The following is a 13,882-nucleotide window of genomic DNA, read 5'->3' on the forward strand; positions in this document are numbered from 1 at the left end:
TTTTTTTTAGTAGTTTCATAGTTTGAGATCTTAGATTTAAGTATTTAAATCAATTTTTATTTGATTTTTGTTTATGGCAAGAGATGGGGGTCTAGTTTCTTTCTTCTGCATATGGATATCCATTTTTCCCAGCACCATTTATTGAAGAGACTTTTACCCAGTATATGTTCTTGGTACCTTTGTTGAAAATCAGTTCATTGTAGGTATGGGGATTTGTTTCTGGACTCTCTATTCTGTTCCACTGGTTTATATGTCTGTTTTTATGCCAGTCCCATGCTGTTTTGTTTACTATAGTGCTGTAGTATAATTTTTTTTCTTACCCTATCTTGATGTAGTATAATTTGAAGTCAGGTAATGTAATTCCTCCAGTTTTGTTATTTTTGCTTGGGATAGATTTGATTACTCTGGGTTTTTTTGTGGTTTATATACGTTTTAGAATTGTTGTTTCTATTTCTGTGAAGAATGCCATTAGTATTTTGATAGACATTGCATTGAATTTGTAGATTACTTTGGGTAGTATGGACATTTAACAATACTGATTCTTCCAATCCATGAACATGATACATCTTTTCTTTTCTTTTTCTTTTTTTTTTTTTTTTTTGGTGTCATCACTATTTTAGAATTTTCATTATAGAGATCTTTCACTTCTTTGGATAATTCCCAGGTATTTTATTTTATTTGTGGCTATTGTAAATGAGATTACTATTTTGATTTATTTTTCAGATTGCTGTTAACATACAATAATGCTACTGATTTTTGTATGTTGATTTTTGTATCCTTCAACTTTCCTGAGTTTCTTTATCTTCTAATAGTTTGTGTGTGTGTGTGTCTCTGTGTGTGTGGAGTCTTTCGATTTTTCCAAATATAGAATCGTATCATCTTCAAACAATGATAATTTTACTTCTTCCTTTCCAATTTGGAGGCCCTTTATTTCTTTCTCTTCTCTGACTGCTCTAGCTAGGACTTCCAGTAATATGTTTATTAACAGTGACAAAAGTGGGCATCCTTGTTGTGCTCCAGATCTTAGAGAAAAGGCTTTCAGTTTTTCCCCATTCGGTATGATACTAGCTGTGGGTCTGTTATATATGGCTTTTATTATGTTGAGGTTATGTTCCTTCTATACCCAGTTTTTTGGGGTTTTTCTTTTATCGAAGGGGTGTTGACTTTTATCAAATCCTTTTTTTGGCATCAGTTGAAATGATCATATGGTTTTAGTCTTTCATTCTGTTGGTATGATGTATCATATTCATAGACTTGTGTATGTTCAACAATCCTTGCATTCCTGGGATAAATCCCACTTGTTCATGATGAATGATCTTTTCTTCATGCTATATTATCTTTAATTAAGTACAAAAAGCTTTCTAACATGTCTCTAAAGACCATTTCACCTACTTCTCCGTTTGGCTGCCAGTCTCTCGTCTCTCTCTTCAGTAATGGAGAGGCAGATACCCTTTCCTCAGGGAAGAGAAATTCACGGTTTGTTGCCCTTGCGAATAACAAAAATGTTGGAAAGGTGGGTGACAAATCTGTTGCCATTGGCATCTTTCACATGAACCACATCAAAAGATCCAGGATATCTCTCTCTGTTGGTGACTACACACATTCTTCCCAGATTAGCACATCCCCCCCGGCCCCTAGTCACCATACACAGGTTACCAGTGTTGAACTTGATAAAATCAGGAATCTTGCCAGTCTCCAAATCAATCTGAATCTGTTATTCACCTTGATGAGGGGATCAGGGCAGTGGATGGTGTGAACATCATGAATCACCAGATGAGGAATTCCTTTTGTACCCACAAAGATTTTTCTCACTTGGCACAACTTGTATTTAGCCTCCTCAGATTAATACGATGAACAGCAGAGTGAGCCTTGGTGTCATAGATCAGATGGAAATTCTCTCCAGTCTTGTCAATGCTGATGACATCCATGAATCCAAGCAGGGTAGATTACATCAGTTTGGACCTTGCCATTGATCTTAATAAACCACTGCATGCAAATCTTCTTTACTTCATCTCCTGTCAAGGCATACTTAAGTCTGTTCCTTAGGAAAATGATGACAGGGAGGTACTTTCTCAACTTGTGGGGACCAGTGGATGGATGAGGAGCAAACACACCAATTAATTTATCCAGCATACAATGCTTTGGAGCTGGTACTTGCTTCAGATGCTTCTTGACCACAAGCCATGGCTCTGCTAGGCACAGAAAGAGTGATGAATGATCTTTTTAATCTGATTTGTCAGTATTTTGTTGAGAATTTTTGCATCAATGTTCATCAGAGATATTGGCCTATAGTTTTATTTTTTGATATATCTTTGTCTGGTTTTGGTATCAGGGTAATGCTGGCTTCACAGAATGAGTTTGTAAGTATTCCCTTCTCCTCTATTTTTTAGGATAGTTTTAGGAGGATTGGTATTCGTTTTTCATGAAAGCTTTGCTAGAATTAAGCATTGCAGCCATTGGGACCTGGGCTTTTCTTTACTGTGAGACTTTTTATTATGACTTCAATCTTGTTACTTGTTATTGGTCTGTTTGGGTTTTGGATTTTTTCATGGTTCAATCTTGGTATGTTGTATGTATCTAGAAATTTGTCCATTTCTTCTAGATTTTCAAATTTATTGGCATATAGTTGCTCATATAGCTACTAACGATTTTTTAAGTTTCTGCAGTATCAGCTGTAATGTGTCCTTTTTCATTTCTGTTTTTATTATTTGGATCTCCTCTGTTTTTTCTTAGTTGGCTAAAGGTTTATCAATTTTGTTTATCTTTTCAAGAAACCAACTTTTCCTTCCATTAATCATTTGTATTGTTGTCTTCCTTTCAATTTCACTTATTTCTGCCCTGATCTTTATTATTTCTTTTCTTCTACTAATTTTGAGCTTGCTTTGCTCTTGCTTTTTTAGTTATTTAAGATGCATTGGTAGGTTGTCTACCTGAAGTTTTTTTTCTTTTTTGATGTAATCACTTACAGCTATGAATTTCCCTCTCAGTAATGTTTTTGCTGTATCACAAAGGTTTTGGTATGTTGTGTTGCCATTATAATTTGTCTCAAGAAATGTTTTATTTTCTTCCTAATTTCTTCATTCACACACTCATCACTCAGGAGCATATTGTTTAATTTCCATGTATTTGCATAGTTTCCAAAATTCTTCATTATTAATTTTTAGTTGTATTCCATTGTGATCAGAAAAGATGCTGGATAGTATTTCATTCTTTTTTTTTTTGCATGGTTTCAGGCTTGTTTTATGACCTAACATACAGTCTACCCTTGAGAATGATCCAAGTACTGAAAAAAAGAATGCGTATTCTGCAGCCATTGGATGAAATGTTCTGAAATATCTATTTGGTCCGTTTGGTTTATAGTGCAGATTAAGTCTGGTATAACTTTGTTAATTTTCTCTCTGGAAGATCTGTCCAATGTTGAAAGTAGAGAGTTGAAGTCTCCACCTATTATTATATTGGAGTTTATCTCTCTCTTTAGCTCTAATAATATTTGCTTTATATACCTGGGTGCTCCAGTGTTGAGCACATATATATTTACAATTGTTATATTCTTTTGCTGAATTAACTCCTTTAGCATTATTTAGTGACCTTTGTCTCGTCTTTTAGTTTTTGTCTTAAAATCTATTTTGTCTGATATAAGTATAGCTACTCCTGCTCTTTTTTGGTTTCCATTAGCATAGACTATCATTTTCCATCCCTTTACATTCAGTCTATGTGTGTCTTTATAGGTGACGTGTGTTTCTTGTAGGCAAGAGACACTGGTTCTTGTTTTTTATCCATTCAGTCATGTCTTTTGATTGGAGAGTTTAGTTCATTTACATTCATTGTTATTACTGATAAGAACTTACTCCTACCATTTTGTTATTTGTTTTCTGGATGTTTAGCAGTTTTCTCTTCCTTCTTTCTTCCCTTTCTGTCTTCCTGTTAGTGAAGATAATTTTCTCTGATGATATGATCTAGTTTCTTGCTTTTTATATTTTGTGTATTCATTGTATGGTTTATGGTTTGTGTTTACCATGAAGTTTGCAAATACTATCTTATAATTTATTATTTTAAGCTGATAACAACTCTGCATAAACAAACAAATGAGCAAAAAGAAAACTAATAAAATTTCTATGCCTTAACTTCACCCTTCCTCCCATGCTTTTTAACGTTCTGTTGTTTCCATTTGTATCTTACTGTACTCTCTATGTCTTGAAAAGTTGTCCTAGTTATTATTTTTTATTGATTTATCATTTAATGTTTTTACTTAAGAGTAGTTTACACATCACAGTTACATTATTATAATATTCTGTGTTTTTCTGTGTACTTACTATTACCAGCAAGTTTGTGCCTTGAGGTGATTACCTACTGCTTGTTCACATTTTTGTTCTTTCTGATTTAAGTCCTTCCATTAGCATTTCTTGTAGGACAGGTCTGATGTTAACGAAATCCCTCAGCTTTTGTTTGCTTGGTAAAGTTTTTATTTCTCCTTCATGTTTGAAGGATGTTTTCACCAGATATACTATTCTAAAGTAAAACTTTGTTTTTCCTTCAGCATTTTAAATATATCACGCCTCTCTCTCCTGCCTGTAAGGTTTCCACTGAAAAGTCTACTTCCAGACATATTGGAGCTCTGTTGCATGCTATTTGTTTCTTTTCTTTTGCTGCTTTTAGGATCCTTTCTTTATTCTTGATTTTTGGGAGTTTGATTATTAAATGCCTTGAGGTAGTCTTCGTTGGGTTAAATCTGCTTGGTGTTCTATAATCTTCTTGTACTTGGATATTGATATCTTTCTCTAGGTTTGGGAACTTCTCTTATTATACCTTTGAATAAACTTTCTACTCCTATCTCTTCCTCTACCCCCTCTTTAAGGCCATTAATTCTGAGATTTGCCCTTTTGAGACTATCTTCTATATCCTGTAGTTGTGTTTCATTGTTTTTTCTTCTTTTTTCTTTCATCTCCTCTGATCATGCATTTTGTTGTTGTTGTTGTTGTTGTTGTTGTTGTTGTTTTGAGATGGAGTCTCGCCCTGTCACCCAGGCTGGAGTGCAATGGCACAATCGTGACCTACTGAAACCTCCACCTTCTGGGTTCAAATGATTCTCCTGCCTCAGCCTCCTGAGTAGCTGGGATTACAGGTGCCCACCACCACGCCAAGCTAATTTTTGTATTTTTAGTAGAGACGGGGTTTCATCATTTGGCCAGGTTGGTCTCAAACTCCTGACCTCATGATCCACCTGCTTCAGCCTCCCAAAGTGCTGGGATTACAGGCGTGAGCCACCACGCCCAGCCTGTGCATTTTCAAATAGCCTGTCTTGATGTATGCAGCAACCTGGATGAATTTCCAGAGAATTATGCTGAGTGAAAAAAAGCCAGTCCCCAAAGATTATATACTGTATGATTCCATTTATATAACATTTTTAAAATGATGAAATTATAGACATGGAGTACAAGCTAGTGGTTTCCAGAGTGGGTGAGAGTGAAAGGAAAGTGGGAGTGCCTAATAAAAGGACAACTTCAGGTGACGGAAACCTTTTTTTATTTTGTCTGTATAAATGTCAGTATCTTGGTTTTGATATTGTACTATATTTTTGCAAGATGTAACCACTGGGCAAAACTGGGTAAAGGATACAAGACCCTCTCTGTATTATTATTATTATTGTTTTTAAACTGCATGTGAATTTATAATTATCTCAAAATAAAAAGTTTAATTTTTAAAAAATCTTGGTTCTTGGGCCCCATCTGAAACCTGACCAATCAGGAACTCCAGAAATGGGGCTCAAGAATCTATATCTGTAACAACTTCCTTAGCTCTGCATACTACCATTTGAGAATGAATGATGTAACCCCCCTTCTTACTGATACATGAATTCCTTTCAAAAACACCACCCTAGAGGTGCCCCGGATAGCTCCTTGAATATTTTTAGGAAAATAGACACTCTTCTGGTTAAGACAGCCTATCTGCCTATAGGAGAATATCATAGAACACTCTTTGGTTTTTGAGCCAAAATTTGCCTCTCTGTATGATCTAGGGCTTCCCTGTGGGTCAGTCTGTCCAGCACATGACAATTCTTTAGTCTTATACCCCTAAGTTTTCTCATGGTTTCAAACTCCTCAGTATCTAGCCACTCTAACTCCAATTTATCTGAGGCTGAGGGGTGTCCCAGGGATGTGGGATGTTCACGTGCTAAAATTGAGAAAGTACTGGCCAAATATGGACTCATTAGTCACTCTAAAATTCATTAGCGTTCTTTTTTTGAAGTATTATTTATATACAATAAAATTAATCCTTTTAAAGTGTATGTCATTCAGTGAATTGGGAAATGTATAGTTGTGTAATTATTACCACCACAATCAAGGTATTTACATCACCCCAAAATATGGTGCCCCTAGTCAGTCAATTCCATCCTCTGACAATCTGCAACCCCTGATATGATTTGGCTACCTATAGTTTTGTCTTTTTCAGAATGTCATATAAATGGAAACCAAAAAATGTACAGACTTTTGTGTCTGGCTTTTTTCATTAGTATAATTCTTTTGAGATTCATCTATTTTGTTGCATGAATAAGTAGTTAATCTCCTTTTATTGCTGAGTTTTGTCAACATTCTTAAATGTCCATAACTGAATCCAAGACCTTAGAAATGGTCCACTCTGGTGAACATAGCAGAAAGAATGACTACTTTCTTCCTTAACTGGAACACTGTCAATTGCAATCAAAGATCAACTTAGTGTTCTCAGTAGTCAGATTGCAAAATTACCTCGTTTAGGCTCCAGTGAACTAAAAATCGCACGTTATTTCACATGGATTGCTGTTCAGTAATTGCTAGGACTCATGATGTTTTGGGCCCAAGTACAATACTTAACACAACTTTTTTTTCTTTTATAGCATTTAAAAATTGAGATATATACTTCATATAACATAGAATTCACCATTTTGTATGTACACTTCAGTATATTGACTATGGTGAGCAACTATCATCACTACCTACTTCTAGAACATTCCCATCACCCCAGAAAGAAGCCCCATACCTATTAGCACCTACTCCCTATTCTCCCCTTCCCCATCCCTTGGTAACTACTAAACTACTTTCTGTATCTATTTGTGTATTCTGGACATTTCATTTAAATGGAATCATACAATATGTGGTCTTTTGTGTTTGGTTTCTTTCACTTAGCATGCTTTCAAGGTTCATTTATGTGGTAACATGTAACAACAGCACTTCTTTTATAACTGAATAATATTTCGTTGTATGTATATGCCACATTTTTGTTTACTCATTCATTAGTTGATAGTCACTTAGATTTTTTCCCCACCTTTTGGTTATTGTGAATAGTGATGCTATAAACACATTTGTGTACAAGATTTTGTGGGAATGTGTTTTCAAACACCTTGGGTATATATAGCTATGGCAAAATTATTAGGTCATAAGATAACTGTTTAATTTTCTAAGGAACTGAATAACTGTTTTCCATAGAAATATCTAATATGTGTCGTTCTAACATTTTATCATTCAACAAATATCATTACCCTGCTCAGCCAGCCTATTAACTTGTTTTGTTTTTTTAAAGGAAAAAATTAATTTGGTACTCTGACTCCTTTTCCCAGAAAGAGGGGCTTGCGGGGAGGGGTCTGGAGTAAAGCAGAAATGATCGATGGCTACAGGACTTGGAGTAAACGGGAAACAGATACACGATCCAAGGGAAAGGTTTGTTCAGAAACCAAAGAGACAGACCGGATAAAGCAACAGATACAGTATTTGGCCAGAGAGGCTTAAACCAAGTCTGACAGACAACCTCTGGGATCGGGAGTGAGAACCAAAGGCAATAAGAGAAGACCGGTTGATGTGTTACAGAAAGATCCCCTGAGACAGTGTTGTGTACAGCCAAGAATCCAGCAGAGGCTGTGCCTTCTTCTCTGGGTCTGGAATGAGATAATGGCATAACCAGTTTGGATGTTACGTCCAAGACCTTTGCTCAAGATGGAATGACATGAAGTTTCCCAAGATTTGTTCAGTATAGTAGTTTTCAAACTTTAGCTTAAGTCAGTCACCTTGAGGGCTTATTAAAACAGATTGCTGGACCCCACTCCCTGAGTTTATGACTCAAACTCAGGACACTGTTGGGGCCTGAGAATTGGTATTTCTAGTAAGTTCCCCAATGATGCTTATGCTGCTGATCTAGGGACCACGCATACTTTGAGAACTTCTGCCTTAGTGAATGACTTTATCCCACTGAAAAACATTTTGAAGGGAGGTGGTCTCCACTATCACTCCTTCAGGACTTGCCCCACCCAGTGACTTTAGTACTGGAGTTTGCCATGGCTTCTTTACTTGTCTTATATGATCCATATGTTCACCCTACTTAGGTTTCTTTTAGGGAGATAACTGGGATAAAGAAGAAAAAATATGTTTTTAGTATGACTCAGGAAGCTGTGAGTAAAAATTGGAGGAAGGTAAGTGAAGTGAAAAGGATCCTGAATTGATGCTGTTACTTCTTACAGTGATCCTTGGGCAATCTGAGGTTTCCTGGAGGTCCTTCTTGGTAACCATCAGGTAGTTTTCTTAGTAACTGACCAGCTGGCATGGACTTCATGGTGTTGGAAGGTGAGAGAATAGAACAGGAGCCATCATTCACACGCAATGAGAGGTGCAATGCATTGGGGTTGGCAAAGTCTGTGGTGGAAAGACATGATTACAATTGTAGTATTGTTAGTAGGAGGTAAAACAACATAAGTACTTTTAAAATACTTTGCCAGATGCCTTGCCAAGAAGGCTGAAAGATGGAGTGTGGGGAACTGGCAGTAGCCCAGTGGACTTGGATGTGCAGACTTTGGAAATTTGTCTCCCTCAAATACAAAGAGACAAACTTGAGACCATCATCAAATAAAGACAACACCCATGGAGGTAATAGAACAACAATATTGTTCCTAGGTTGCTTTCTGACCATGTAGAGCAGAGCCACCCTGTCAGCCTGGACTGCTCATCCTCTGGAATGTTTAGAGAGGAAAATTCTATTTTTTTAAAAGCCACTATACTTTTGAATTTCTTAATTATAGCAGTTTAGTCTGTCCTTTAACAAGTATGGGTATATTATAAATACACACTATAAATATTTGGGGATAGAAGACATGAAATTATAGAAATAAAGGTAGTGTACAGTTAAGTGCTAAGTCAGAAGAAGGGGAAATCACTCTGGTCTAGAGATGTCAGAAAAGGCTTCTGTTTCAATTAGGGTTTTCCAGAGAAACAAACTCTATTTTATATGTGTGTACAACACACACACACACACACACACACACAAGTCAGAGACTTATTTTAAGGAATAAGAAATTGGCTCATGCAATGTGCAATGTGGGGGCTGGCAAGTCTGAAATCCATTGGGTAGGCAGGCAGGCAGGCTGGAAACTCAGGAGGAGTTAATGTTGCAGGTTTGAGACAGAATTTCTTCTTGGGTAAACCTCAGTTTTTGCTCTTAAGGCCTTCAACTGATTTGATGAGGTCTACCGGCCTAACTGAGGGTAATCTTTGATTAAAGTCAACTGATTGCAGATGTTAACCACATCTACAAAATACCTTCACAGCAACATCTAGATTAGTGCTCAATCTAAGCACTCAGTACTATAGCCTAACTCAGCTGACATGCAAAACTACACATCCCAACTTCTCATAAAAAGTGGTATTTGATCTTAACCCTGAAGAATGAATAAAATTTCAATAAGCACATGACTTATATCAGGCTGATTTTTGCATGCTTCTTATCTGGCCATGTGTTCCTGGAGCTATAATAACTTTCCTCAAGGATATAAACAGCCTAATTTAAGCCGTGGCTCCATATGGAGAAAAAGATTAATTTAAACCCACAGTCTGGTTCAATCAGTGAGTTAAATGCTGCAATTCTGAAAGGCCATTTGTTCAGATAATGCAATATTGAATGATGCAAGTGGCCCTGATGGTTCCACACATGGACACTGGCATGATGCATTTGCAGAAGGCTTCTGTGAAGCTCTGGCAAAAAGAGAACATTAGCCCAGTATAAGTTCCCTGGCCACCCACACAGACGCAGACACAATGTCCAGTTAACTTTGGAGGCTTGCATATGGTTTCCAGCAACTTGGATGGCACAACCTGTAGGTGAAGGTGGGTCACAACACTCACAAATTTTTGTGAAATTCAAGTACTTGAACTTATTGCTGAGAAACAGGAAAGCCCTCGGCTGAAGCAGATCTCAACGCAAGCAAAGGTGTGTTTTTATTTGAGAAGAGAAAGAAAGAATTCACTTGCTTGAAATCAGGACTGCCACTGGGTCTACAAGTAGGCAACTGTGTGGAAGGATCCCACCAGATGGCTTCCTCGCCTGCCACAAAGTCTCTACCATCTGCTGCAATGTATCAGCACTGGAGCTTCATTTTCTTCTGCTAAGGCTTGATCACTTCTAAAATGTTTTGGGCTTTCTGAGGAAAGATTTGATAGAAAGAATAGAGACTGCAGGAACCTGAGGATAAAAGGATTCAGAAATGAAATGCAGTTGGCTCTGAAGATAAAATTTGCCAAATTTACTACAAGTTAAACTGCTCTTAGTACCTGGTTGGAAAACTTAAGTCCAACTCAGTGTGGGCTATTGATCTTGGTCCTATCTGTTCTCAGCAAAAGTGTAAAGCATATAGATGGATATAAGCCCTGAAAAGGGAGTTTAAATGTAAGACTGTGGCCCTTAAGGGGTAACTACTAAAAGTTTGCACTCTTCCCCAACTGCCAGTAAAAAACCTAGATAACTAGACAAAAAAGAAATAACCATTCTCGGATATTGGATAATAGGCAGGGCAGCACAATAATGGTCAAGAGAAAAGAGTAAAATAAGACGAATTCTTCAATTGCTCTGGCTTTCTTCCTGGAAGCAACTTCCTGGCAGTAGCTCAGGAAGAGGGAACCCAAATAGAGCCTGGTGATCTTGCTGAGTGGAGACAGAGATCATAAACAGTGGACAGAAGAGAGCCTTACAGTGAAAAAGGATCCAGAAATCTATATAGAGGTCTTTTTGAGACTCTGACTGACTATCAATTTGTACATGCAAAGGATGAAACTTTATGAGGTGGAACAAAGAGCTGAGAAAGGGAAATTACTGGGACACTATAAGCCAAATAACTCTCAAAGCTTGCACTGGATTGGGACTGAATCAGGTTCCCACAAACCAGAGTGAAGAGACTTTACTGAATACATGGAGAATTCAGTAGACACCCCAGATAGGTCAAACTTTAATAGGGAGACTAAACTAGATCTAGAGTAAGGCTACTCCAGATAAACTCCCTGACAAAAAATCTTAAAAGCAAGTCTGGAAAATATTAGCTAATCTGCAAAAAACTTTCTGCTAGAGTAAAGATAATCTTTAAAGGAATACAATAATATCCGGCACTCAACAAAGTAAAATTTAAGTCCAATATCCAATAAAAATTACTAGAGGCCAGGTATGTTGGCTCATGCCTGTAATCCCAGCACTTTGGGAAGCTGAGGTGGGCAGATCATTTGAAGTCAGGAGTTTGGGACCAGCCTAGCACATGGCGAAACCCCGTCTCTACTAAAAATACAAAAATTAGCCACGTGTTAATGGCAGGTGGTTGTAATCCCAGTTATTCAGGAGGCTGAGGCACGAGAATCATTTGAAGCCGGAAGACAAAGGTTGCAGTGAGCTGAGATAGTGCCACTGCACTCCAGACTGTGCAACAGAGCAAGACTCCATCTCAAAAAAAAAAAAAAAATTACTAGACATGCAAAGACACAAGCAAGTGTGGCTCATAACCCAGAGAAAAATCAGTTGATAGAAACAGACCCCAAAATGACAGATGATGAAATTAGTTAGACAAGAACTTTAAAAGACTTATCAGAAATAATATAAATAAGCTCAAGGATTTAAAAGAATATAAGAGCACAATAAAGAGATAAATGGAAGACATAGAAACCTTGGGGTAAAAAAAAAAATTTTTTAGAGATGAAAAATAAAATATCTGAAGTGAAAATTTTACTGGACAGAATTAAATAGCCAGGTTATATATTGCAAAAGAATAAACCATGAAGCTAAAGAGATGACAATAAAAATAATCTAAATCGAGGCACAGAGAGAGAAAAGATTATAAGATTATGGTACAAGCAGTGGCAGAATAGAGGTTCTTGGGGCTAAAATAGTTAAAATTATTTCTCTCCATTTAAAAAATGACTGTAGGTCTAGATGGGCAAGGCATTTGTCACTAATTGGAAGATGAAAATGTGGACAATCAGGCTGAGATGTCCACTGATCAGAGGATGTATTTTTTCATGTTGCTGAATATTTGGATGCCTTCTTCCTTCCTCACTCTCTTGTCTGTTCCTTTCAGAGGAAAAGCTTGATGTGAAAGGACAAACTTTTCACAATAAGGAACATGTTCTTTAGCCACATATGCACAGTTGTCCCTCAGTATCTGTGGGAGGTTGGTTCCATGACCCCAGGGATAGCAGAATCTATGGATGGTTGAGGCCCTTATATAAAATGTTGTAATACTTACATATAACTTATGTAAATTCCCCTACATACTTTAAATCATCTCTGGATTACCTATAATACTTAGTACAAGGTAAATGCCATGCAAATAATTGTTATACTGTATTGGTCTTACATTTTATATATATTTTTTTAATTTTTTTTCAAATATTTTCAATCCATGGTTGGTTGAATCTATGAATGTGGAACAACAGACACGGAGGGCTGACTGTACTGGGATTAGGCTTTGCCTTTGCTCTCAGCTCCTCCTGCCTGAGCCCACTCATCTCCCACAGAATATTCAGCCCCTTTCTAGTAACCAGAACAAGCCAGAGGTTAGAGATTAGAGAATCACTCATAGACTTTCACCATCTCAGCTCAGAAATGGCACATATCATTTGTACTCACGTTTCATTGGCCAAAACCATGCATGTGAGTCTGCCCAATTGCAAAAGGGCCAGGAAATGTTAAGAAGCAAATGGGGGATACAAAGAAAGTGTGGCTCATAACCCAGAGAAAGTGTGGCTCATAACTCACACTTTCACACGTTTTGGCTCATCACCAAATGAGAACTTGGTGAGCATTGCTGTCTCTTCATATTATCCCTTCCCTTTCTCCAGCCGTCTGGTTTACTTTTCCAGAAGGAAGCCCATTACCAGTGTCTTCTGCCACAGAAATTCTAGTATTACAAACACATATATACATGCTACATATGTGTATATACATGTGTGTATATATATACACATATGTATACATATTTAAATAACACCTTGCTATACACTCTTCTATACTTTTTTCACTTAATCTTATGTCTTAGAAATCTTTCCATATCAGTACATGATAATTTTCTTATTTTTCATTTTTAAGAGGGGTTAATTTTTATATTTTAATACATTCACATGATTCAAAAGAGAAACTACTTCTGTCCTCTATCTGTTCACATACCTCCCTCTTAGGTGATCACTGTTATTAGCTTTTGTGCATCCTTCCAGAGGTTCTTGATGCACATAAAGGCAAAATCTATATATGTCCTTGTTTACTACCTTTTTACACAAAAGGTATCATACTATATATGCTATTCTAAACTTTTTTTTAAAGTTTAACAATATATCTTGAAGATATTTCCCCATTAATACATGGAGAACTTTCTCATTCTTTCTTTACAGTTATATAGTATTCCATTGTATGTATGTACCGTATCATTTATTTCCCCAGTTCCTTATGAACTACAATGTGTAACCTTGTATATACATCAATTCACATGGTGCAGATGACTCTGTAGGATGTATTCTCAGAAACGGGATTTCCTACCCATTAATATAAATTAATCTCATGAAGGAGGGGGGATTATTGTGCTCGTTCTGCTGAAAAGAACCTCTTTGCAAGCCCT

General features: G+C 36.9%; 1 protein-coding gene and 1 pseudogene across 1 annotated transcript in view; both read right to left on the reverse strand.

Annotated features, from left to right (window-relative positions):
• The window catches only part of WDPC (WD repeat containing planar cell polarity effector), a 675,061-nt gene that overhangs the window by 540,699 nt on the left and 120,480 nt on the right, over positions 1-13,882 (reverse strand). The gene's annotated exons all lie outside the window — the stretch shown is intronic.
• On the reverse strand, positions 780-2,981 carry LOC105465133 (small ribosomal subunit protein eS4-like; annotated as a pseudogene).

The sequence above is a fragment of the Macaca nemestrina genome, chromosome 13 (assembly GCF_043159975.1).
Source record: "Macaca nemestrina isolate mMacNem1 chromosome 13, mMacNem.hap1, whole genome shotgun sequence".
NCBI classification, from domain to species: domain Eukaryota; kingdom Metazoa; phylum Chordata; class Mammalia; order Primates; family Cercopithecidae; genus Macaca; species Macaca nemestrina.